Source organism: Chroicocephalus ridibundus, chromosome 13 (genome assembly GCF_963924245.1).
Source record: "Chroicocephalus ridibundus chromosome 13, bChrRid1.1, whole genome shotgun sequence".
NCBI lineage: Eukaryota > Metazoa > Chordata > Aves > Charadriiformes > Laridae > Chroicocephalus > Chroicocephalus ridibundus.
The window spans coordinates 409,481-436,558 of NC_086296.1; the positions used below are offsets into that span (position 1 = coordinate 409,481).

The 27,078-nt window shown below is 45.9% G+C and overlaps 1 protein-coding gene across 5 annotated transcripts in view; it reads right to left on the reverse strand.

Annotated features, from left to right (window-relative positions):
* Positions 1–26,228, reverse strand: part of HIC2 (HIC ZBTB transcriptional repressor 2) — a 74,084-nt gene extending 47,856 nt beyond the window's left edge. For 3 of the 5 annotated variants that reach the window (XM_063351463.1, XM_063351467.1, XM_063351466.1), the window contains exon 1: positions 26,108–26,228. The gene's annotated coding sequence lies outside the window, so the exon portion shown is untranslated. Of the gene's footprint in view, positions 1–24,434; positions 24,761–26,107 lie in introns of those variants that run through there. The other 2 variants (XM_063351464.1, XM_063351469.1) reach the window with 2 other exon arrangements.
* Positions 26,229–27,078: the final 850 nt, after the last annotated feature.

Sequence of the window (27,078 nt, forward strand, 5' to 3'; positions counted from 1 at the left end):
AAACACAAGCTAGTAACAAAGCTCTTCCTCTTGTGATCCTGTGATGGGCCAGAATTTCTGGCTGCAGCTAGTCCTTTACTGGAAGGCTGGGTTAGTTCAGAGTCCCTTTTAAAAGAAGTGCCACACTCCGAACGTGCTACAGCTGCGACACAGAGCGTGCAGAAGGCAGGAAGTCTGACGTTCACACCAACCTCAGCCCCTTCACTCACACCTCTTTTCAAATAGCTTTAGCACATGGAGCCCACATTTTCACATTCTCAGAACTAGCTTTATCTATCACACTGCAAGTTTAAGAGAATTTTTTGAAATTGTACAAGTCCCTCTTTCTACATTCAAAGACTCCCTCTGCTGAGAGTAATTTTTAAATTGTTTTTATGAACTGTTCTCCTCCGAGTTTCGCAATAAATTGCTGCGCTCCCTTTTAAAACAATCTATATAATTTTTAAAAACTAAAATACAGATTGAAACACCATACCAACTGTTGTCACAGTCCAGAAATGTCCGGATTTTCAAACTTAAATCCACCCCTGTATGAAAGGGCCACACACATGTAGGTGTCAATCAGAGTCGGTGGCAAAACAGAGGGACCCAGGCTGAGATTTCAGAATGGCACAGACTTTCCTGGACAGAAAGAAAATGCCAGTCCTCACCCATCTGGAATAATTTCTGCATTTTTCAATGCAGACTTTTGAAATTTGACCTCAAGAAGCCAGGTGCTTGATTTCTGCATCTCCTGCTTTCCAGTATTTGGTGATACAAGCAGGAAGAGAGGGAAACAAATAAAAATGTATAATTTATAAGGCTACACCATAATTATACCTCATGTTATCATTGCGACTGTTTTTGCAGGCAACTCAAGAAGTCTGTTCTGTGCCCAGAAATTCTGTAGCTGATCCTGTGCGTTTTTATTCCATTCTTTTAAAGAAACATTATCTCCAATTCCCTCCTCTCAGCACCAGGTTTAAAATAAAATAACATTCAAAGTATTTGTGGGAAATGGCAAACAAATGGTAGTAAAGCCTGGAGATTGCATGGCAGCAGAAAGCCACATGCAGAAATTAGCTATGGCAAGTAGCTGAGTGAGGACAACAAAACCCAGCATTGTCCAGCGTTTGGACGCTCAGCTGAAGAGTGATGACTGAGTGGAAAGAGCCAACGCCACATGATACTGCAAGGTCTCAAGTACTATTTCGAATGAGGAAAACTAGTATCTCCTGTACCTGTTCCAAAACACACAGTAATACATACTCTCTGTTCCTACTAAGTCTGCTGGCTGCTCAAAAAGTAGCATCTATCTTGGAGAAGATCTTGCATTTTCTACTGGTCTCTGAAAAAGGATCCCAAACAAGTGGCAGAGACACACCGTTTGGGAAGCCCTTGCACATTTATCTTTACTGATAAGCCTGCAATCTTTGCTGCGAGCACATCAGCATGTGTCTGCAGCAAAACCTTATTCCACTCAATGCCTGCCTTGGAACAGACTTCCTCAGAACTGGTCCATGTGTTTAACCCCTCAGCAGCCAATCTAAAGAGGCCTTGGTGTAGAAGACTTATTTTTCCTACTCAAAGACACATCATGTTTTCATACATCTTTAAAAAACAAGCAAGCAAGCAAGCCAGCCCTGCTTTAGACAGCAGCAGTGCAGATTATGTACCTAAACGGATACCGTCAGGGGATTTTACCCTAAGAGAGCTCCATCTCTCCAAGCAGCCTCTAGTTCTGTGCAGATCAAAAGTATTGTCCATTTAAAATAAAGGGATACAGCTACCTAAATTGCAGATTGAACGCATGAAAATTCATTAAGAGGACTTGTTGAAATTATTGGAGACTGTCAGCAGGAGCTATTTGGATTCCTGGAACTGGAGAATCAACCATAATTCCAAGATATCTGATCTTTTTTCTAGTAGGTTGACTAAACCTGCTCATGCAGCTTTGTTAATACTTGCATACTCAGTTCACGCACACATATGCATGCCAAGGGCAAATATCCAGAAAGTCACTAGGGATCTCCCAAAGCTGACATGCCAAGAGCTTGGACAGCCTGAAAATTACAAACAAGTGGCTTTTCTCTGACAGCACGTTCCACTTGCTCTTTCCCCATCTGCTTCCTACACCCCTGAGTCAACCTTCACCAGGCAAGTTTCAGTTAAGCCTGTGCTTTGCCAGAGGTGTTTTTAAATTATGTTTTTTAAAGCTTATTTATAGTACACATGCACAGTGCATGACGCTTTCAGGGCTTCTGAAGACTTCAGCATGTCAGACATGACTTTGCCAGGTGGAAGGAACATGAATGCCTCAACTGATCCACAGAAAACCCACCTCCCCTCTGTTTGCCTACCTCTGTACTCCAACTCAAAGTTGGAGCTTTCACTCCATAATTTTTGCTCGGTTATCTCCTACCCATTATTTATAACATGATCAAGGTACTGGAAATTCCAACTGAAAAATTTTAGAGGACGCCAACTGAACCTCCCCAACTGACTTTTTGGCAAAACCAGCAGCCCATGAGACAACACAACGATTCTATGAATAATTTCCCATTAGGACAAGAGTCAGAAATTGAGTCTAATAAACAGAACTGGGTGAAACTTGCAGTCAAAGTTCGCGTGGTCCAGCACTCCTTGCATGTGGCATGCAGCAAGTTTCATTAGGCCGTGTTTGTCCTAAATGGTTATACTTGACCCACGTGACCAGTTTCTCCTTTCAGAAGGAAAGTGTAACATGACCGTAAGATCATTTCCAAGCAGAAAAGCGTGTATTTCCAGAAGCAAATCTCTGAGCTTAAGTTCCAACCCAAAAGATAGTTGTGCTAATGGTTTGGCTTTTCTGTCTACATGCAACACAAGTCGGGTTTTATTACGTAAAACTTTGCTATTGTAGAGAGATCCCACGTCCTGCATCCTGCTCCACATCTGGCCTGGGCAGTGAACGTCCACTGGACAGGCCTTTCAAATCAAAGGGTATGTTCAGGGCTGGATTTAGGATGCGTTTTGACTTCCCTTGTTCTGAAATGATGTAAGTTGCTGAAATATTGTTTTCTTAGCTGCACAGCAAATAAAAACAAAGCAAGTACTCAAAGTAGTGGCTCAGAAACCTCAATATTAGAAGGTGGCATAGAGGCGTTCTGGGAGGAGAAGAAAAGGATGTGGTAGACAATTTGCTAATGCCCAGAAACTCTCTGAAAAAGCTAGCTGCATGCCAGAATGCCTCAGGACAGGGCTGAGTCCATTGCTCTTTCCACAAGAGCAGCTTTTTCTAAATGAAGAGGTCTTTACACGCAGGACTTGGGAAACTTGATTCAGATTAACTGAAGTTGTGAATTTAAAGTGAATTAGCTAAACCACATTATATTTCTGTACAGACACACTGATTCAGTATTAAAAGGGACTTTAATTTGGTTTATCTCATTTTACTGAATTAAGAGCATTTTAATTTGAAGAGTGCCCATGCAGGGATTAGTGAGTTGAACGACGGATGAAGTTACATGCTATGCTGGAGCTGAATGTGGCATAGTGTCCCCACTTCCATGCTAAAGAATGTTCATTTCCCCACTTAAAAATAAGCTAACTAAAATTAGAAATTAAATTTTTCTAAGTATCCATGCCTGCAAATCTCAAGCTGCATTTAAAAAACCCTACCCCTGGCTCTGCATTTGCCTTTTCTTTCAACCTACCGGAGCATATGTGTTGCTTAAGAATGAAAATATCAGAAGGAAAAAGGACATTGATATCATAAAAAATGGGAAAAGACAACAGCACATAAGAAGCATTCATGGCATTACTTCACATACAGAAAAGACAGACACCAGACCCCAGCAACATCTGCGCAACAGTCCGCTTATGGACCTGCATCTAGATTTGGCCTCCACCGTTTCCATGAGCTACTAGTCTCACCACCCACCAGAGAGGACAGTTCTCAAGTTTTAGAAGCGAGATGGTTGTGCTGTTTGTAAGCAGCTGGGTGTGTTTCCAGCTCACCTAAGCAGTACAGACCTCTTAGGGCTTCGTCAAGGGCCATACAGCACCACGATTCAGCTAGTTGCACAGACAACGTTTTTTCATCAAAAGGGCTCAGCAAAAGTAATTTCACAGAGGAGAAATGGCAAGTAATGGTAAATTTCTAGCTGCTGTTCAGGAAAAGAGACTTAACCTCTTTGCTTCGGTTTGCCTAGGGTTGCTGGGAAAAACTTGCTGCAAATCAGAACCATAGACTATAGAAGTCCAGTGAGCACAAGGGAGACCGACCAACTGATTGAAGTGAGAGTGGTCTAGTAACTGTGGTTACTAAATAGACTGAACCCAAAAGATCTTCCCCCACGGAATACATGCTACTTTCCATGCCACTGCTTTTTGAGTAGGAGAGGAAGGAAAAAAAGGACAAAGAATTTTTATTATAGATACTAAGTAAACAACACTCTGACACCATTGCAATCTTCCACAAGAAGGAAAACCAACTTCTCAAGCAAGTCAAGATTGTTAAACAGGAGACAGATGAAAGCATTGCCTCAGAATGCAAGGAAATCCCAGGCTGGCTGGCTGGGAAAGAATTAGCAATACATAATTAAAAAAGCACTCTCGCCTTCCTTGTCCCCAAGGTGAACACAGGTCCTGCATAATATCGACTTCTACATCAGCACCAGAGAATGAAGCTATCGCTTCAGGTCTGTCTTATTTCCAGCCAGGCCTCTCTCCCTCTTGTTTTCAGTTGCTGGAGGCTATTTCACAGCAGTTACCAGCGCTGTTCCTATGCAGTAGGACATGCTGTTCCTACGTGCAGCTTGTGATGAAAGATTTAGCCACTGGAGAACACCAGGAGGGAAGGAACTAGATAGTAGTTCTTGACTCGCAATAGAGTTTCAGTGGTCCGTTACTGGTGGCCTTGATTGAGCACCAATGGAGCCAACCCTTCTGCTCTTGTGTTTAGAAGGGAGGAGTAGGGAAGAGCTCAGATCATACTTTACTGAACAGATTAAATCCTGTCATTTGGTAATATCGCCTGAACACAGTCTTCCAGGATCCTCTCCAGCAAGAGCTACTGGAAGACCAGGAACGTCTAGTATATTCATCAGGCCTAACACACAAGTAAGACTTGAGACGCCGCACAAAGCCGTATACAGCGTAGAAAGACTTCTGTACAGGTAGAGGTAGAAGGGACCAAGAGCAGAGGATAGAGGCATGCAAAACGGAGCACTACAGAAAAAGCACACAGGCAAACACAATTCATGCCTTTAGCACAAGAGGCAGGGGCTGCTGACAACAGGCAATCGAGAAAAGCCAGCAGACAATCAAAACTAGCAAATAAAACAGAGAGATGTGAATGACAGCTGCCCAGAGTGATCGCTGGTCTACAGGCAACGGTACCAGTGACACACGACGGAGCAATATCACACCTTGCTATCCCTGTGCCTCCGAAAGTTCGAGCCTGGGGACCACTCAAACACAGCGTGCAGTGGTGCAGCTGACCTGTGGGTCCCCAATTCAAAGAGGCAGCGAGTCGGCAAGTGCAAGTATGTTGTATGTGATGGAGAATGCCCAGCTACACCGAACACTCCTGTAAAGGCTAGAAACTCTCTTGCCTTAGGGCATAAGCCAACCACTAACTTCCTCTATAGGCAAGTTATTCCATAGTTGTTTGTTTTAAGGAGTTCTTGCACCTTTCCCTCAAGCATCCGGTGTTTGCCTCTCTTGGAGAAAGGATGCCAGACTAGACAGACAGATCATGGCTTCTTTCTGGTACGGCAATTACTGCATTCCACCCTGGAAGGGGGAGAACACACCGGGGAAAGCGAGGAATGTTAGATGGCAAGTTCCCGTAACACATGGCCTTCTGTCTATATCTGGCCCTGCACAGTCATGCCAGCAGCACGCCAGGAACACACAGCAGCACAACGTGGCCCTGTGCATTCTCAGAGGGTCCTGTGTTCCACTGCAGAATTTGGGAACGAAGCTGAGCAGGGCTCTACTCTCACCCTGCAAGTCCTCACGCGTTCAAGAAACGAGATGTTCCCGTGCAAGTAAACGTGTTACAAAACCAGGGGACAGAGCAGAATGGTGGTCAGCAGCTCAATTTAATACAAAATGCAATATTAAAAAAAATCCAAACAGATCTCAATAGATCCCTCAGCATCAGGCTAAATCAGTCATTGTCCTATAGGACCTGTGCCTCCAAGAGCTAAAAGAAACCAAAACGCATCAAAGTCTACCTAAAAAACCAATTCTCTGCAACCTTTCAGTAAGTCAACCCACTTCCAGCAGGATAGTAAATACCTGTATCAGCCTATGAACTAGGGGCTTGGGATAGCGTTTATACTTGAAATGGGCATTCGGCAAGGCCTCTTTCCTTCTTCTCTGTAGCCAAACAGCTCCCAAGCTCCCCAAGACAACTCTAATCTGGGGAAACTTAGACCTGCCTTTCTACCTGAGAATTCTTCTCTCTGTTGACTTTGGCTTTGTGCCAGTTTAGCCTTCAATGCCAAGTCTCCCAATCTGTGTGTCAGCAGAAATTGCTAGTAGATATCCATCCAGATTAGCCACTCAGACACCATTGTGACCTGCTTCATGGACACCCTTCTTGGAAGCAGCTGCCACTGCTGCATTTATCCACTGGAGCCCTCATTTCCTTACGGCCCATCTGCTGCAGGGGAGGCAGAGCCACGCAGACAAGACACAAATGACTGACAGGGAAGACCCTGCCACACCAAACAATAAAAGCCAGGAAATCCAAAGCCTACACCTACCTCGTGTGTTTGTGCTGGTTTCTAAAAGCAGCAGAATAATGTGGATAAGCAAACACAGATACAGTTGAATGACTTCTCTAAGTTTAGACAAGCAGTATCCAAATAACGCTGTTTTAACTTATTACTGTAAAAAATACAAGAATTGATTTGTTGGCTTTGTACGGTAGAGGTCTGCATCAACGGACCAAGACACTAATTCTATTACCTTATCAAATCAGTGTATAATAATAGAACTTTTCCATGCATTGATGGAAGTAGGCTTAGCTCTGCATCGGAAAATAAACCGTGAAAGACAGTCAATGAGACAGTATAGAGCAGGAACTCCCTGTGACTGGGTACACAGTTGTTATTTTCTTTCCTTTTCAAAATATTACTCAGTATTATCCTCAAGGTATTGCATGACAAGAAATTTCCTCTGATAATCTTTTATTGCTTGTTATTTAATCTCCCTCTATCTTTCTGAGAGGTAGTCAGTATAATTCTCCAAAAGACTTAAGTAAAAGGGAAAGAACTACTGGTGCATATGTAGATCCATTAATTGTAAGCCTACAATAAAGCTTTTTCCATCAAGGTACAAGCAAAATGACTTGCTGACATTAACTGGCAAGTATTTTGCATTCGTATGGTATCTTTCATCTACAGACTTCAAAGCATCTGACAGGAGGCAGGCAAGCGTTTCTTCGTCCATCCAAGGAAGAGACTGAAGCACAAAGTGGCAAGGTGTCCCAGAGAAGGTAAAACCATTAGCAGAAATCTAAATTAACTGATTCTCAGTCCTTAAAAATGAACTAATTTGCTGCCGGTGCAAATTACATGTGCACCAGAGAGCAGAACCACCGCTCATCCACACCCCTCTGAGACTTGCTAGGGATTCTTTAAGAATTTAAATTTCATTCATGAGAAACTAAACAAACATAGAACACAAGAATACTCTTCTACACACAGGGAAATGATGTGGATCTGAAACCAATCCAAATCTTAAGTCTGTAGTGCTCTGAGGAGGAGCGCTCCTTGAGCGAACCTGCAGAAGCACAGGTCTTCATTCATGAGGAGCGGAAGGGAAATCCTGCTACATAATCTAGCAAGTGTTTAAATAAACCTGTTCAGACGAAGATCTCTCCTCTCCATAGAAAAACTAGGACTGTAAGGAAGGTTATGGAAATAATTTTTAAAATTCCATCTTAAAGAGAGTAAGCCTTGTTTCCAGTCTTCACCTTGTTCTTACAGCTGAAGACATGCTGACTGCCTAGAGCACTCAAATGGTCAGCAGAAACTCCTTTTAAACATAAATAGGGGAAGAAGATGCCTTCACAATTCTATTTTAAAAGAAACATATGGATTCTTGTAAGTTTGAAAACAACAAACAAAAAATGATGCTGAGGCAATCTCTGGAGCAAACAGTCTTTCAGCATTAGTCAAAAACACTGCAATAGAAACATCTGAAAGTGCACTCTCTAGTTATGAGATATCTCACGGCCTGTGGAGGCGGATAATATTAGAGGCCACTAACTCCTAAAGTTTATTTTTCTTAAAGTTTTCACTTCAAATAAAGCTTTGTTTTAAAATGTATGGGGCCAACTGTTAGAGCATTGAAGTCCTGGTTATTAGCCAGCTAGAGCCCATGAATTATGTTTAGTGAGAAGTTTATTGGCTCAGTAAACACCGTTCCAGTTCCCCTCACCCCTGAACTGTGGAGGCCAAACCAAGAGATATTCAATGCCATGTTACCGCCAGCACCAGAGCAACCATTATCTGATTACAGGCATTTTATTTTTTATAAGGAATTTGCTATTGCATCATTTAATACACGGAAGTCTTTAAATTTACCAAGGCAACACACAAAGAGTAAGTAACTGTTTGGTCCTGTTTACCATCTTCTTGAGCAGGAATATTTGTTTCCATCTCGGAGCTTTCTGAGTCCAAGCGCTACAGAAATACAGTCCCTCAAACTCTGAGTAAGGCAAGCTAACGAGACTAGAGTGGGCAACCACAGAGCTTTCTGATAAAACCATCCTATGGAGCCGGGGCAGAGTACAGCGCAGTAAGAAGTTGCATTCGTTTCCTCTTACTGCCACTTTGTCTTAAGGAGACTCATAAAAATGGAGTCCGTTCTGTGTTCCGAGAGTAGGTGGCCAGAGGTCAGACTAAGTCTGGTCGGATTTGGATGCTGTTCTTTTAAAGTTACACAGTCAAGAGCAACTCACACCATTATGACCTAATGGGAGAGCCGGATACAGCTCGGACACGGTCCAGGTAAGATGCACGTGCCCAAAACGGCGCAGAATGACGTGGCACTAGCACTGCCCAGCCTCACGCCGCCTGTGCACAGCGCCAGGAACCCAGAGAGCGAAAGAGAAGGTGGGCATCTCCAGAGCTAGCAAGACTGATGTGTAGCTGTGCAAATCCAGAAGCGACTTCTGCCTGTGTGTCTGGTTTTGTCCTGTGCACAAAGGTGTTTCATCTGTTACCTCTCACTGCCATGAGCTAAAGCCTCACATACAGAGTGAGGCAATGATCAGTCAGTGGGCAGTAACTTGTTTGTGTGCTTCTTGTTCCAATTCTCTGCAAGAGCTAAAATACACCAGAAGACCATACAGGAACTGTGTCAGTGCTCGAGGCAAGGAAAGTTAATTTAGTTGGAAGAGTAAGGATGCAAAAAAGAGTGCTATAATAACAGTAGTCTGTTCTGGTAGCAAAGTAAACTGGAACTGAAGGAATTTAGGTTCTCCTCCTAGTTCTCTCCATCCGTCACACCACCTTGGCTGAATAATGCTTCTCTTCGTGTCTCTGCTTCCTTTCTCACCTTTTGCCTGTGCTGTCCATTTAGATGGTGACATTCCTCAGGGAAGAGATTGTGCTTGTCCAGAACGCAGTGACAGCCTTAGGGCTCTGCAGTCCCTAAGCCAAACAATGCTTTTGTATAAGGACTTTGCTATAGACCAATTTACATAACATCAACTATGAAATCTCTTATTCTCATGTAAATGCTTCTTCTGATTCCTGAGAATCACAATGCCAGAATCTGGCCATACAACAAGGAAGAACCTTGGCAGTACGGATCCTTAATGTCCAGTCTATCCCACAAGGACGTGCCAAGGCCATATCATCACACCCATAACAAAGCACCTCTAGGGAGCAAGCACAGTTAAAATCTTTCCACCCCAGTAGTGGTGAAAGACAAGATACCCTTTTCTTTAAACTTAACCCTCTCCCTTCCAAAGAATGCCTGGAATTTCTACTATTTCCCAGCAGAGACTGGAAGGCAAAGACTTGGCATGGGGCAAGCCAGATAAGAGCAGTTGCCTTCTCTAGGTTTTGTTAACTCCGCATAATTGCTTAGGGCATGTGATGGTTAGAGAGAGAGACACACACACGTCTGTCAGAGACAGACTACAAATCACTAGCATAATTCCAAGCAAACAAAATCTAGTTTACAATGTGGCTGCGGTATATAAAACACCTCTGTAAAACTACAGTATAATTCAACTGCTGCAGGTTTAATTTACAAAGTAATGATATAGTTTTCCCTCTCAAAGACTGCTATTTAGGGTCACTAAGACGTTGAATAAAGTCTTCGCTGTCTTCTGGGACACATGGCGAAGGCTGATTGTTGTTGAAAGCCTCTCTAAGCAAGCTACATTTAAATACCATGTTTTGCAAAAGGGCCCATATTATCTTGCATGCGAATTCCAGTTCCTTTACCAGTTTAAAATCTGGGTCAGAGCAATTTGCTTACATTTGGAGTCCTTTTCCAAAATTAATGGTATGTGGGATTTAGAGTTGTAGATATAAGACAACCAGATAAACTGCTATTATCTGCTCTGCATCATGCACGTACCATCTACGGTTTTCCTGCTAAGCTTTGTTCACATCTACGACCCACTTCTTCAGCAGTTGCACATTCAGCATACTAATGATATTATTCTTGGCCATCCTGTTAAACTCACAGTGTAAGTTAAATGCACAGTAGGGGGCCCTGCTGGATTCTCAACAGTTTTTAGATGGCTACAGATTATAGCTGGCCAAGGGTGGAAGTTTTGATAAGCAGTCATGAAGCTGAGAGCTTTTCTATTCAAATAGGATGTTGACTAGTGCTGACTCCCTCTCTGCCACTTCTCTGGCGATAACTAGATTACCCGAATGTACTGCGCTTCGGGCTACATCAGACCACCACTTGGAAGCTCCAGTTAGTGCTCCATACAGCTGCCAAATTGCTGAGCTAAATCTCACACAGGGATCACACAGAACAACTGTGACGGCTAATGTCCTGTTTGTTTCACATTGCCATTCAAGGGGGTACTTTTGGATTACTAATACCTTGTATGACTTGGGTGCTGGCTATTTGAGAGATTATTTATTTCATTGTGTCCTGACGGGCGGTTGTTAGCCGGAAGCCAAGCCCTCTGCACACATGTTTAAGTCTCTCTGATCTGGAAATTTGGGTGGCATAATATCTGCTCAGGAGTCCCACCCAGAGCTAGGATCCTGCCCACATTTATTTTGGTGCTTCTTGAAAGAAGACAGACAGAAAGGAAGGAAAAAAGAAAGAAGCCCAAAACCACAACACAAGTTTGCAAGTTAAACTTACTGACAGAACTGACCTGCGAAGTGCAAAACAATAACAGAGAATTATGACATTCACAGTTTCCCATAATATTCCTCCAGGTATGGAATATTGTATTTTCTTAATGCAAGCCACTTTGGAGTGACAGTCAACGAAAGAACATTAAGTGCAATAAAAATACTGGGTTTAGGATAAAAATGTGGTTCCCACCTATGGGCTTGTAAAGGAAAACTCGGCAGTCTTACACTTCTCACAGGTAAATTCTGAATTTTCATCCCCTTGTTCATGAGCCAGGCAGAATAAAAATATCCACCTACACTAAACCAAAGGGAGCCACTCGTAACCCAGACACAACCACAACAGACATTCTCGACAGTCCTTGGCTTAATAGAACACTGCTTTGTGGTTATACCCACCACTAGGATTTCAGCTTGCAAGTTCCAGCACGTTTAATTTATTCCAGGTCATACATCAAATATAATATTAAAATTTAAGATGGCATTTGAGATTGAGACTTTCTTTTGCAGTGTGAGTAGAAAGAACACGGTTGGGACTGCGGGCACATGAGCATATTAATACATAAACACAAACTCGTAGCCATCACTCAACAAAAACAATCAGTCTTTAAGAGGGGAAAAAAAGTTGTAAAAAGAATCAATTCCATTAAATAGCTCTATAAATCAATTCCACCAAAAATCAATGGGAAACTACATCCACAAGGTGCCAAGTAACTCCCACACATCAGGTGCAAGTGTCCGTGCCGGTGGCCATGCAGCAGCTCTGCCTGCCGGGTGTTCAGACAGCCAAGGGCTGGGGCAAGAACCCCTTCGGTGCCCACGCTGCCCTCCAGCTCCCTCCTACAGTGCTTTCTGCCCGCTCGCTCAGGGCAAGCCGCATGCTGAGGCCTCCAGGGAAAGCAGAAACATCACTCCCTTCCAAAGCTTGCGTATCTGCACGGTGGAGCCAAAACCAGGAGCAGACTCCGGCTGCTCCTCACACAGGCCGCGCAGACCCTTGCCTCCAGGCAGTCCCTCTTAAAAGACAGCAGAGGAAAACTCGCGTAACTTGTGTGAGCCAGGCATCCCACATGCCCACGTCTGAAATGAAGCATGACTTTGGGATTTTCTGGCAGGCTTTGTGCCACATCAGGTGTCCTTCCCCTCCCAAAGGGGAGCTGACTTATGCACAGAAACAGAGAAGGTGGTAGAGGAACATTCGGGATGTGGGGCCCAGCAGCCACCAGCATGCAGTAAGTCACATACTGTTTAAACTAATTACCTGTTTGGGCACAAGTTCACGAGTTCCACATTGTGTCAGTCTTGACTGTTCAGTGACTCCCCAGTGACAGTGCCAGGCCACTGTCCTCTTACTTTCAAAGTGCAGCTCAGTTGCATTTTCACATTTATAGGCTGTGGATGCCCCTTCGATGACTGGATAAACCCTTGGGGCTTTCATTTTGTGCTGGCAGCTCTCAGATGACTTTAGAAACAAATGCCCTGGGGCTTTTGTTCTGTGTGGCAGAGGAGAGAGAGGGCACAGAAGATTCTGGCTTTGTTAAAACCTGCAGAAAAATTCATGTCCTGTGTCTTCCCCTTCATGTGCTCCACATGTGCTGTCGTGTCTCTGGGCCTATTATAGACACACACTATTTAAGAAATTCAGACACAGCATTTTTGCAACAGAAAAACTTTATGAGTTGGCCTCTGCTATTCAGCACTAAGTACCAAACCCCATTTTTTCCTATTGTAACTGAACGCCAAGTGTAACTGAATTCAGTTATTCCACACAGGAACGCTCATGTCTGGTATTATTCACATATATTTAAATTAGAGAAAGAGTGCATATGTGTGTGTGTATAATAAATAATGATCGATTTAATGACAAGGCTCAAGACCTTCTCAAGTCCATGGCGGGGAATGAGACTATCTACTGCTTCCCTCCAAGGCTCTGTGACCCAACTGCAGGAGGAATTTGATCTGCAAATTGCATCTTAGCTGCTGGGCCTGATCTTAGCGATGAGCACCTTCAACCTACTGATTTCAACAGGATTTGAGAGCATTTGATAGCAAACCTTCCACCAGTCACAAGTTTTCCCTAGACATAGGGGCATGCAGTTCTGCAAAGCAAGACTTTGACATAGGCTGGAGGTTTGAGGTTAAGAACAAGTGGGAATTGTACAACCAGAGGCTTCAATCTAACCACTGGTATCTAGCAAGACAAAGCAGCAACACATTCAAGCTTGTCTCTTTTGGAATATTCCTTAGAACTTTATCATATGACTCTTCTGCTCCAGAAGAATTAACCAAACATTAAGAAGTATACTAAGGGAAGCAGAAGAACATTGTCAGTAGAACAGCCAGAAGATTTTCCTGCAAGTCACAGTAGATGTTCCTCTTTTTCCCTGTCCCTAAAAGCAGCCACAATGATACTTTCTTATTTACTGGGATATCAGTTCATACAAGTCAGGGGAAAAACAGATTTGTGCCAAGTGATCTTCAACTATTGTAATAGGAAGGACGTTTGCAGAGAGTTTTGAAACACAGATCTTACTCTAAAAAGAGTCTTCATGCACAAACAAATGCTACACCAACACTTGCATGGAAGTAACCCTATTCGGTGACTCTCTGAAGTTCCTGAGTAGCTTGAAGTGAAGAAATTACTCTTACATTGGTGCAGGACAGCCCAAAACATGGTGCGAAGTTTGTGCGGAAGGAGACAGAGAAAACAGATAGGAATAAGTACAGCCCAGAGAATGAAGAGACTACAGCGATAGGGTAGATATGTAGAAATGGTTGGAAAAGGCAAGTATGTGCACAACGGAGGATTCTGGAGGAAGCAGAACCCAACAGCTTAGATAACCAAAGCATAAATAAGCAGACACTACGGACCAAGAGTTGAAGCCAGCACAGGGATCTGAAGTGTCAGTTTGCATTTAAAGACTATTGCAGTTAAAATCATACACCAATAATAGACAAATGAGATTAACTGAAAAATTAGTCTGTGGAAATAGACTCAGAGAGAGGATTGCAAGGATTATTTTTTTTTTAAATCCTGCTCCTAAACTCTTCTATACTCAAGAAAAAAAATGTTAAATCCCATTTCGTGACACTGTAGGACTAAAAACTTAACACCATATTTCATAGTGGTTAACATGAAACAGGATTACTGTGTTGACTTGTTCTTAAAGAGCAAATACATTCTAAAAACTAGATTGAGAATGAGGTATTTTTCTTTCTGCCAAATCCTCTGACAAGTAGGAGGAGGAGGGAGAAAATGTATTTTTCTTTAAGACTTCTGGGGATGAACAGAATTAAAAAGTCTGTTGCCCTCAGCAGAACTGATGTACTCTTCCAGTTGGACTTTTTTTGTTCAGTCATTCACTGTAGAGGCTGACTTCATATGAATAATCGTGCTTTTCTTTCCTTCCGTGCTTTTCAGATGAAGCGCTTACACTCTTTTCAACGAAAGCAAAAGAAACGCTTTGTTTATCCCTTAAGATAAGACCAGACCCATAAGACCCCTAAGACCAGAAAGGTCTTATGAAGAAGATCCGATGACCCATGAGAAGGAATAACTTCTTAATCTCAGCCAATGAACTGCCTCCTAAGAAAAAGAAAGATGGAACACCCTGCCCACGCAGACATCCCAACCAGAGCCTTCTCTGGCACGGTGGTGCCACAGTCTGTCTGGGACTTCACCGTGTTACAGCCTTTTGCACGGAGAGCACCGCGGCAGTGAGCACCTGACACACATCCAGCGAGACTCGTAATGCCTTGCCTGTTTTCTCTTGAGCCTCTGAACTGCGACCTCAAAGCAAATGAATCTGAGAAGAAAATACATTAATCAGGCATTCACTCAGCCAGGCTCAGGATTTTAAAACCAGGGATCTGAATCAGCTCTATCACCTCCCACTTCTTTCCTGACACAATTAGTCAGCATCTGCCCCAGCAGCCAACCCACTGCCTCTCAGAGCGGGGACAAGCAGCTGCAACTCCCTTGCCCGCTGCCTGCCTCCTAACGGGCTGCAGAACGCGGGGAATGGCTTACGGAACTCTGCCCAGTGAAGGTCAGCATCCCTCCCCTGCGCTCAGAGGAATGAGAGGAGCTGGGAACAGCTACCGCTCACAGCCTCTTCGATTCCGCGCTGCAGCCCAAGCACGGGTTCAGACGTGTCCCAGACACACCTCTCCCCACCTTGGACCAAGGCCGTGCCAGCTCCACACACCTGTTGGAGGCTTCCCCACATTTTGAGGGAATCCCCAGAAGGGGATTTGCAGGTGCTCCGCTCCCTTCAAAGAGTTCAGGCAACAGATCAGCCTGGGAAATTGGACCCGTAGGATTGGATGTGGTCCTCTGAACTTTTCCAAGGTGTTCTGAGCCCACCAGGCTGGCAGGACTGAACTTCATAGCTAAGCATTTTGAAAAAAGCATGTGCTTTTACATTCCGGTTGAATTTTTGCTAGGGAAACTTTGCAAAGGCATCACTAGCGTATCCACAGGAGTTTTGCAATTCTAGGTTACAGGTGATTACAGCAAATAAACAAGCATGCAAGTCGGGGTCGGAAGTGGGCTTTTACTTAAGGCCTGACTCACCAGGCACTTGAAAAATAAATAAAACCCCCGAGCAGTTCTGCTTTACCCAACAGCCACAAGGCCCCAGCCCCACTCCTCGGGCTGGATTGTGAAAGCTCTTACCCCAGCAGTCACACCGAGTTCAAGCAAAGCGCCTGAGTAAGCGTTTGCAGAATCTGACCCCCCCCAGTCGGTTCTCTACACTGCACCTATTTGTGCCTTGCATTGCAAGCTCCTTAGCAAGGGACATGGTCTGGAAGTATATTGTCAGCTGCAATGTGCTTTATCTCTATGTATGGCATTAAATCTAATTTTTTGTGCCAAGTGCAGCATTACCCTTACAATGACACCTATTAGAGACAGTTTCCTCTGAAGACTGTGATCTGACCAACAACCAGTTAGCGCTGTTCATTTTTTTCTTTTATTGCAAAACCACCGTGTTCATAGTGCCTCTCCACTTTAATTTCAAGCTTTTTGTTAAAAAATAGTAAGACAGGCACTGAATTACAGAAACCCAACATCCTGGCATTACACTGACTTCTCTTGAGATGCTGCCATCCTTTCTTCCCTGAAGATTTAAAAAACTGGGAACCGAAAACAAAATTAAAGCAACAAACTTGACTGATTGGTCTCCAGCAATGTGTAAGCTGAGCGGAGGCAGATTTGCTTTCCCTGTGCCAGTGCGAGCGTTCCTGATGGGCACCCAGCCCCTTCCCCGTCCCGAGGCACAGAAGAGGGAGGGGTGGGACTGCAACATGGCACAGCACGGAGCAGTTCTTACGGAAAAAAAACCTGCAGGTTCCCCTGAAATGCCGCGTCCCGCATGCCACAAAGGACAGCTGCTACCTTCTCACTTACAAAAACGTGACCCCAGCCGGTCAACGGACACAGCTAATGCTGTCAGATGCCCTCCCACTCACCACTTTTGATGGTCAAAGCCATTGTAACAAAGCAGCTTCTCCCCCATCTCAAAAGGGGACGTGCTTTGCTTTTGCTCCCAGAAGGCTAGGGGGGCTGTGTGGGTGTGCTTTGGGGTTGTTTTTTTGCTTTTTGGTGGGTGTGCAACCCACAGTGTTTTATACAAACACAGAGGTAGCATGGGTCCATGAGTAACCGCAGAGGAAGCAAGCACAAATAGGCAAATATTCTGAGTAATGGCAGAGTGAATAATGCACATGGAAACTTGCCTGGACTCACCAGGACTCCTTTCCCCCTTTCTTGTCCAACCAGTTCACGGATGGGGAACATCCCAAGCCTCTGGCATTCGGTATTAGCTGCTCTGGGTATTAGGTAGAAAACTACTGATAAGTCTTTTGAAACGGTACAGCTGGCGTCATGTAGTCCAGGTCCCATTTCATATGAACCTCTCAAAATTTGGAAGGGAGAGGGAGATTTTGTTTATTTATTACAAGTGAAAGAGAGAAACTGGGATGCTTAATCAGTCATTTGCATCTGCTGGGAGTTGAAGCTGGTCTGTTTGGCCATGGCCATGGGTTCTGTTTGTTAGGGAAAAACCCTTGTGCAGCTTTCAGAAAACCATAGAAACATCTCAAAAAAGGCTATATGAAGATGCCAGAGACACAGCTGTAAGTCACAGATTACTAATTATTAAAGCATTTTGAGATCCTTGGGTGGAAAGGATCTCTGCTGGATAGGCAAATATTTTAATTCCGTACTCCAATGATCATTGTTCCAGCAGGACCCTTAAAATATATGTTGCTTCCATGACTGTCCTCTGTAGTTACATCTCCATGCAGCTTTAAATAACAGCATGATTTCCAGCACTACAGCACTACCCAATGTACTGGTTTTCTCTGCATTTGGTTCCACTTAGAAGACACTGAATTATTAGTACAGCGTTCAGTTTGAAATCTTTTTGCACCATTAACAGAGTGAAGTATTAGACAATAGTGGCTACTACTGTTATTTATTGTTCATTAAACGCTAATGGAAATTCAGCCCATCTTCAAAATGTCATGCCCTTACACACGTAGAGATAGAGAGGTACAAGCAGATTACAGGATTCTTCCAGCATCAAACAACAAATTGGTGGCAAACAAATTCTCATACTCAACTCTTTGTTCTAGCCACCAAAATAGAGACTGTCATTAGGATAATGGCTTATAGTCCTCTCTCCACACTCAGGTCACTTTTTCCCTCACTCGGGAGCTAAGGAATATCACTACAGCAATTAAACCCATCAGTTAGGAGTAGCAACCCGAAACTGGGAGACCCAGCACAACTGGGATAAGCCAGCTGACTACAACTGCTAAAAAGAGGTCCACGCTTGGGGAAATACTCGAGACATTCCTTCTCCAGAGGTGCCACCCATAACAACAGACCAGCGGTCTCAAACACCTCTGCATCTCGGATGGGTATGCAGAACCGCATACATTAAACTACTTTTCTTGGAGTTCAGTTACAAATGCTGCCAGCTTGTAAACAGCAGAGTCAGTTTTGCTGCCAACACGGTTTTTACCTGGAGCAAACGGAAGTGCTTTTCCAAGAATTTCCAAGACTGTTGTGTCATGCGCTACGCTGGCACCGCACCACGCAGCCCAGGGAGGAAAGGGCAAAAAATACAAGCTGCTGCTCTGCGCATCCTGAAAGGGATTATTTAAAGGCATTTATTTATTCCCGGGAAGAGACTGGCAGTGCAAAACAGACCTTCCAAAAAACGCCAGTGTTCACTGCAGGGGAATATAGTCTTGTTAATATTTTCAGTGCTGTAGCAAAAAGTGAATAATTTTTATAGCTGGCATGTTTCAATTTTTGTTACAATTTTGAAAGCTTTGTTTGATAAAGTACAGTGGAGACCAAGAAACGTAACATTTCTGAAGGAGTGGAGAGCAATCTTCTCTAGTCTTCCTCCCCCGCCGTGGGTTTTGCATAACGCTATAGCGTTAGTCCTTTGGCAACTTTACCATTTTGAAGCTTTACTAGAATTATGTGTCTGATGACAGCATTTACAGGCCCCTGTTAAGGTCAGGGTCCCATTGAGCAAACATTTAAATATGATGAGCATTTATAAGATAAATACACAAGATAAACCAAGGACATTGTATTCTCCACACACTAAAGACGAAGAAAACTTAAGTTGCTTCACTTCCTTCATGACCCTAGCATGGAAAACTTAAATCAGCAACAGCAACTGAACCTGGACTTCCCTAGACGGCGAGCTCATCCAGAAGAACTGAGTGCATGCATACACTCGACCACTGCACCAGTTCGTAAGAGTAAGCACTTCCAACCGAGTTTTCTGGGTAAAACTTTTTGAGTTTTAAGCTGCGTTTCTTTTAAAACACGCTCAGCCAAACATCCGTCTGCTGGCATCTGAAGAATTACAAGACAACTCTCACTCTCATGCCAGAACTTCCTTTACTGAGCATGTTGGTACTACAGTTCTGGCTATGTACACTTCATAGATGTGCACGCACATTTATTGATTTTAGTGGATTCCCTGCCATCTACAACTTTGGTAGACCTTTTTCCTGCCTAGGAGGACACCCACATTTTTCTTTGCAGACTGGGCATAATCGTGTCACTAATATCACATTATCAAAGAGCATCTGAACAGCCTAGAAAATGAACAAAGAGCCTTTTTCAAGGACCCAGGATGTGCAAAAAGTTCCACACGAGGACCATTCTGAACACTTTATGGGGGTAAACAGAAACTAGGAATAACAAAGCACCTCACCCTTCCTGGTGTAGGGGAAACAACATTAAATAAAACCAGCACAACTTCAAGTCTCACTATACACTGGCATAATTGCGAAGCCTCTTTTAAATAGGTCTTTTTTAAAAAAAAAAAATCAGTCTTCAATTGTATGTGTTTGCTAGTGAAGTCCCTAAACAGAGAAAGCCTCTACTTTATTGTTTCATCCAGTCCTGGGCAGTTAACTAACATTCTGCATCAGGAGCCTCTTGTAAAGGGACAGAGGATGTTTTTTTCAGTTTTAGTTCGATAACTAGTTCTTTCAGACTGGAGAAAGCAATTCAGATTTGGAGAGAAGCAGAAGGGCAGGAAAGCTTACTTCCCTCCAAATTAAACCTAGGTGTTAAAGACTAATATCTACCAGTTCTGAACTCATAAAAGAGCAGCGTAACTAGAAAATAATCTATTCTCTTTTGCCCAAAGAACATTTCCTTTGCTTTGCATTTAAAATGGAGCTGAATAAGATTCACAGAGTAAGTCACACTGGAAGGGACCTCAGGAGGTCATCAGAAAGTATTTTGATAAGAAAATATTTTCCAAATATTTTTATTTAACACTTCAAAATACTCAGGTTTAGCATTTCGTTGAATTTAAGTTTATTTAAGAAGCTGTCTGATACATTTCTCAGAAACAGTAACATAGCAAATTAATTTTGTTTCTGATTTGCATGTTAAATCATAGCTTGAATGTGTTAAACCCTGTCCGCCTGCCTAAGAGAAAATAATACCAAACCTACTTTAAAGTTATTTTTAGTTGCACATCAGCATGTTCTAATAGGTACAAACCAGTGAGATCCAGTCTTTCCACTGGAGAGTTACTACCACACAGACAAACAAGCAAGCTTTAAAATAAGCTTTCTTGTCGGCTGATTTCAATTCTCAGTTAAAATTGGCAATGCAAATTACTCTGTTCTGTTCTTTATCGGACAAGAGAAAAGATTTCCAAACTGTCAAACTGGCTGGTGGCATCTTGACAGCAGACGGAATCGCAGTAAGTGGAGTCCTACATGGCAGCGTCTTTATGGGACTCCTGGAAAACTGAATCCGCACGCTGAATGGCCCTTTATACAACGGGAAACGAGCACACATTTGGGGGAAGGAATCTGCTGTACACCCCTGTCATCGTAAACCCGTCCAGGAATGAATGGGACCAGCCCAGCACGAGGAGCGGAGCAAGGTTGTTTACCACATGAGGCTGCCCCCCCGGCCAGTCAGGCGTGTATCTCTCTTAAAACTCATGGCAAAAGACTGATGTGAAGACGATTTTATCTTGCGTAGTGTTTGGTTCAGTGGGGGGAGGGAGTGGATAGGGCAGACTGATGTATTATTGAAAGCAACCCCCTCTTCCTTGGCCCAAGAGACAGAAGGACGGCGAATGCCTCAGGCCAGCGTACTGACGTGGAACGCCCTCCGCCTGCCCCCCAGACCCCGGGCCAGGACAACATCGCAAGTTCTCCATCCAGTAGCTAAAGCTGGAAGAACAAGAGGGAGTTGGTTCCTTGTTCCTGCATCCATCTCTCAGAACATTTAGCAACAGAGGCAAGAAAACACCCTGTTTTCAGGGCCATTTTTACTGGGACAACAGCCCCTGATGACAGTTTTGAGCAGGAGACTCCCTGCACTTCTCTAAACTCTTCAGCAGACTATGACCCTTCCTCTCCCGGCTTAGCTGTCAGTGTGTCAAAGCGTGTCTTCGGACACTTTCTGGAGGAGAACGGGGCGGTTTTGTCTTTTCTACATGAGCAAGAGAGCCAGCGCTGAAGGAAGTTTCCCACAACAGGTCCATTTCCAAACACCTGCTGGAGGTTTTCAGTTTAAAAGATCTCTCTTCAGCCCCTCTAAATCTGCATCGTGCGCATCAGAATATGTGATACAGTACACATGTAATCCTGGATAAACTAGATTCCCCACCCCTTTCCATTAAGTAAAATCAGTAACTACAATCCCTGTTTGGGATTTGTGATTACAAGGATCACCCTCCGCCCTGCCCCGGTCAAACAATACGGGCTCTAGGACAGCATGAGAGCCATCGCGTCAATAATGCAAAACCCTGTTGCTTCCACTCCAGAACAGCTGACCTGAAGTGCACGCTAGGCTGTGCTTATTAACAAAATGAGAAACCTGATATATAGAAAGAAAACACTATGTGAGGATTAATCCTGGATTGCAGTTTGTGGCCAGCGCTGGGCTGTCATCCAAACAGAGATGAAAAAGAACAAAATTTCTCCCACCTGTCACTTACAGCAGGTACAGCTCTTGCAGTGTCGTCGTCTCCTCCTTGCAATCCCTTTTATATCAGCTTAAAATTCAGGACTGACCTCACTGTTTCATTTCTTCCTTGTTTTGTGGGAGCCAGCACCAGAGGGTGAATTTTCTTTCCAGGAATTACAAACAAGAATCGTGAGTAACTTACAAGTTTGGACAGCTAGCTTGTAATACGTGTGCACTTCAAGGAACGAAACCCAGCTTAAAATTGGCGTCCTGTTGGAACCTGGAGATGCTAACTGAACAAAAAAATACAACTCTCAGGAGCACTTTTTTTTAATGTTGCTTCATCTGCTTTTGAGAGGGGTAAGCACACCGTCACAGCTGATTAAAAAACCCTCAACAAACCGATGCAGTTGCTTTGCCAATGAGCTACAGCACAGCAGACTGAACTCTGCATTGCAATGTATTGTCCGTGCTTTCGATACTACAGCAAGATAAAAACCAATTTAAGCAGCCCTACTGGTTTAATCGCTGGTGTTCAATCCACGCCAGGCCAAAGGAGAAGTCATCTTTATTTTTTAAAAGATATTCTCCTGCTTATGGCTGGGTCGACACTCTGATGTTGCAGTCCCACAGCTGAGCCCTGTTAATTTTTCTCCCAGCCCAGCAGGGCAGGCATGTCCGCTGATGCTGAAACGGTCCCCCTTCCCATGGAGCTTTGCCTGTCACAACACAGCCAATGGCACGGCTATGTCGCAGATGCGATTTCTGCCTTCTCCCATTCCGAGACCACATCTGCTGCTGCACTGAAATGCCACTTCTGGCAACGTTCTTCCCCGGATGCTGTCAGAAACTGCAGTTTTGTTCATACACTTTATCAGTCAAATTTGCTTAGGGGATGGGAAACTTGGTGTTCTGTAGAGAAGACGTGACAAGCCCGTCATACCAATACCTTCTGCCTATCAAGCTCCAGTACGTTCACCAGACTGGACAAGAGGGTAAAACGCTGCAGTCAGCACAAACAGGAGTTCTGATATGAAGGCAAAAGCACCTCCATTTTCAAACATTATCCTATTTCCCTACAGCTACCATCAAAGAAGGTGGCAGGAGCTCAAAGAACAGCCACGTACTATTTTCTGTACAAGGTCAAAGGAATGCACAACATACAGTTTATGTCTGACAGTTCTTCATTACTGCGGGCTGTAAAGATGCTAGAAAATGAGAACTTCCATTGCAAGGTTTGCTGTTCACAACTTCAGATTTCATGCTGTGACCACCAATTTTGGGATGTGGTGGCTGTTTCAGGGAGTTTCAATCCATTACGCTGCCAAGGGGATTAGCATTAGGTTGTGTTCTAGTTGCTTTAAATGACTAATCAACACAAATGGAACACGTACCCTCCTGGAATAAGGCCTCTAACCTCCTCTTTCTCTCCCTCTCTCTCCCCCACCCCTTGTCACACATTGGCTTCTGCCAAACAATTCCGCACTGACACCACAGCGTATCATGTGAGAGCAAGTGCTTCAAGCATCTTGCGATACTTATTACTATCTACACATGCATAAGTCATTCTGCCCAGCAACGTATGTGAATACTAACGTGAGCTATTTCTTTATGCATTAAAGATTTAGAGCTCTCCCAGATCCGTCCTTGGAAGAGGCTTTTCCCCCAAACACTGAAAAATCATCCCTTTTATGTATATGCATCTCGTCTGCATTTCACGAAGATTAGGACGCATGACATAAGAAAAACCTGCTATATCCACGGATTCTCCCCTTCCTCCTGCTTACACCCCTGCGGCCACACGAGTCTGCCATGATCAGGCAATGGATTTTAGCCGCAAAAGAACAAGGCACGTATGCGGGGTTTCCTTACCCATGTTAGAATGGAAAGTAACAAATGTAAGAGGTTGCTTATTCTTAATCCTGATCTCCTCCAGAGCTAAAACGATATGTCAGTAGCAGGTGGCAAGTTTGAAGACCCCTCCTGTTTTTTTTTTATTTAAAATAAATATAACAGAGGGCACGCAGATTTGACCTAACGGGTCAACCACCAAAAGTTAAACTGATTTAAATAATTAGACCTAGAATGTGAGGCACCACTGCAAACAATTGCTCCTAATGCTTTTAGGATTAGATTGCTAATGAAAAGGAGCAAAAAGAAGGCCACTTGCAGTTGTGGAAACAAATCAATTTTCTTTCCACGTGCCATTTTCTCCATGTAGATTTGCTGTGAAATCCTAAGGAGTCATTTACACCTTTCTCTCCAGAGCTGCTGTAGTAGATACAATAGTTCTAAGTCGTAAAAAATAGTAATAAGTCATCTTGAAATACTTCTTGTTTATACATTGTATTTATCAAGCACAGCAAACATCTGCTCATAGTTCTGACATTTTCCAATGAAAGTGACTATTGCATATTGTTTCCCCCTTTAATTTGTGGAAAAACATGGGAGCCATTCAAATATAAACAGCATTCCGCAACAAATTTAAACCAGTTTTGGTCAAAGGACAGTTTATTAGCAGAATGTAATTTTGATGCTCTTCCTAACTGGTTTCTGTCTGCTCTCTCGGATTTATTCTAGCAGCTGAGTAGCATCCAGGGTGATTTCGGTAACACCGGCTTTCGCATCGAACTCACCCATTCGGCTGAAGGTGGCCCCCCGCCCGCTGCCCGCACCGGCCCGGCTTCGCGGAGGCGGAAAGTTGGGAGCCGCGGGCGGCCGGCGCGGACACGCGGGCGCGGGGCCGGGCGGAGCGCGGCTGGCGGCCGCGATAACGGGGGCGGGGGGGGGACGCCGGGAGCCCCGGGCCGGGCCGGGCCGGCTGAAGTCAATAATTGACTTCTCCCGCGGCTCCCGCCCCGTACAAAAGGGGCCGGGAGCGGGCAGGGCGCTGCGGGCACGGCACCGCACCGCGCGGGGGGCCGCGCACACCGCCCACCCCCCCTCCCCCGCCGGCTCGGCTTTTAAATGCAACCAGATAAACAAAAAAGCCCGGCTGCCCCCGCCGCCCGGCCGGCACCGGCACCGTCGCGCCTGGGGACGAGGAGCCCGGCCCGGCTCGGCGGCGCCGCTCGCCCGGCACCGGGAGCCGCGGGCGGCGATCAGCCCCGCCGGCTCCCGGCGCTGCAGCGGTGCGCGGCTCGGCGGCAGCGCTGCCAGCCGGCACGGACAACCGCGTTATTTCTTTTTTCGGCGGGTGGACAGCTCTGCGCCGGGCGGCGCGGCCGGGGAGCGCGCGTTTCCTGCGGGGGCACAAAGCCGGGCGGGCAGGGTCCGGCGAGCCCCCGGCCGCGGGAGGGGGCGCGATCCTGCGCTCCCTCCATCGCATCCCAGACCGTGCCGTAACAAAAGCCAGAGCCCCGCGGCGACGGGCAGGGCGAGCGGAGCCGGCGGGTCCTTCCCTCCGCCATCCCGAACGGCCGAGGGGGGCGGCGGGGACCGGGGCGGCGGGGGAGGCCCGGGGCAAAAGTTCACCGCGGTCCCGGTAGGGCAGGGGGTGCCCGGTGGGGCAGGGGCCGGCGCTGGGGCGGGGGGATGCCGGCCTGGCTCGTCGCCTTGCAGCCCCGCGGATGGACTGCGGGGGGCAAGGAGGCGATGCACGTCCCGGGAGCCCCTTCCCTGCCCGCTCCTCCACAATGCGGCCGGATCCCCTGCACGAACACGCCCCCCCGGCACCCCGAGGCTCCGCTCCCTCCTTTCGGGGGAGAAAAAAGAAATATAAAAAAAATTCGTCTGACTTGCAGGGGCGAGCGGGGACGGGGAGAAGGCTGCTGCGCCGGGGCTGCCCGCCCGCCCCGCCGGTCGCCACCACGCCGCCGGCCCCGGCGGCAGCAGCTGCGGCCCCCGGCCCGACCCCGCCGCCGCCGGGAAGGGGCACGCACAGCCCCGGCGCACGCAAACGGCACGGGAGGAGGGGGAAAGTTTCCAGCCGCTTCAACCAAATAGCCAACGTCTGCAATCCCCAGGCAGGCACGGTGGCGAATGCACCCTGTGCACGCCCCGGCCCCGAAGGCAAGGGGGCAGCGCGCCGGGCGAGCGAGGGGAGGGGGCCCGGGGCACGGAGAGAGGGGGGCAAGAGGGAAAAGAAAACGATCCCTGTTTTTTTCAATGGAACCGCCGCCGGTGCCGGGCACGGCTGCCCAGGGCAGGGAACAAGGGGACACCCCCGCCCCCCCGGCGGCTCTGCCGAGCGGACCCGCACCGAGGGGCAGATGACCGGGGCTGCGCATAAAGAGCGGGGCAGCGGGGTGGGCTCCCGGCAGCGCCCGGCCGCCCCGCGGGACCCGCGCCCCCGCCCGCGCCGCGTTACCTTCTTAGTGCATCTGGAGCAGCAGCTTTTCTTCCCCTTCCCCTCTCCTCCTCTCCCTCTCCTGTCCTCTCGGTTTATACCAGCCTGTTCCTCATCTCACAGCCTTCCTCCCAGCGCCATCTTGCAAGCTTGTGACGTTGGGAGCCGCTCACCCCTGACCCACATTTGAATAGAAGCCAAAATGAAAAAAAGAAGAGGCGAGAGAGGGAGAGAGGAGAGAAAGAGGGGGAAGAAGAAGAAGAAAGAGCGGAACAAGGAGAGGCAGGCGAAGCCGCAGCTAAGCAAGTGCTGTGCCAGTGTGGAACAGCATCGGCTCCCGCTCCCTTGCCAGCTAGTTTAGTAATAAGCAATTTCCTGCTTTTGCAATAAATGTTGCCGCGGCGGGGCTGGGAGAGGGACGGGGAGCTGGGTAATTCCCACCGAGGGACCAGGGCTTCCCCCACCCCCAGCCGCCCCCCCTCCCCTCCCACCCACACCCCGAAACCCGGCCCGGAGCCCGACCACCGCCTCCGGCCACCCCGGCGCTGCTGCTCCCCCCCGGGGTGGGCAAGGAAAAGGGCGTTCGAGAGGATTGTTTCTCCCATCGCTGGTGAGGTCTCAAGCGTGTGCTGAGGGAAATTATATAGATTATAGCTCGTACGCGTATTGGAATCCGAAATGAGCTTTATACGCAAATTAAGAAAACATCCTCGTGTATAATGCAATTTGCATATTAGCTTGTTATCACTCCTGTCTGTTTTTTAAAGACAGACACCGCATTTTGCGCCATCAAAGGCAGATGGAGACATGGCCTTTGTAGAAATCTGAAGTTTAGTTTTGTGCAATTTTTTTTTTTTTAGTTATTTACCTACTGGAAGTATATCGAGGGGAAAAGTTATTTGTGTTTTGCATCCCGGGTCCTGCAAAGACTTTCATGCATGCTTAACTTTAAGCACATCAGTAATCACACTGAGCAAGCAGGGGCTATTCAG